The sequence below is a fragment of the Chaetura pelagica genome, unplaced genomic scaffold (assembly GCF_000747805.2).
Source record: "Chaetura pelagica isolate M959 unplaced genomic scaffold, ChaPel_1.0 scaffold823, whole genome shotgun sequence".
Lineage (NCBI taxonomy): Eukaryota > Metazoa > Chordata > Aves > Apodiformes > Apodidae > Chaetura > Chaetura pelagica.
Window position 1 is genome coordinate 119,357 of NW_009952683.1, and position 707 is coordinate 120,063.

Below are 707 nucleotides of genomic sequence, written 5' to 3' on the forward strand. Positions count from 1 at the left end.
GAAGAGGGAATATTTGCCCCTATATCCTGGGAACCACTTCTGTGTGTGCACATGTGTGTGTGTGCACACGTGTGTATGTGCAAATACAGGTGTGAGTGTGCAAAGAAACCCCCCCCCCCTACGTGTTTTGGGGGTGCTCAGAGGGGCCGTGCAGACCTTCCTGTGCAGGTTTAAGGGGTTTCCTTGTGTTTCCTTCTAAACCCCCCCTGGAAGGCTCTGCTCCCCCCAGCGGGATTTGGGCTGTTTCTCCCCAACCCTCCCCTGTCCACAGCGGTTTCCTTCCCATTCCTCACTCTTGTGGCTCATTACCAGCTTGTCAGGCCTGAGAGAGGTAAAGATGTTGTACATCCCTGCCTGGCTCCTTTCCCAGCCTGGTTTCCCTTCCCCAGCTGAACTTTCTTCCCCCTCCTCCACCCCAACCCTTCCTTCCCCCCTGCTCAGGGGTGGAGGGAGGGGATGAAAAACATCCCCACGGGCAAGACCTGCTCCTGTTCCTGCTCCTGGAGGCACCTGGAGCTGCGCTGGGGGGAGGAGGAGGGAGGGAAGAGGCATCATTCCCGGCCGGCGACGCAGGATCCCGGAGGGAACTCGGAGCCAGCGTCTATTTGGCCACATCAAGCAAAGCAGCTGTGTTGGGTTCCATATGTCGGGGGTGCCAGGATCCATGACATACGGGCTCATTTAGCACACAATAAGAGCCCCCCCCC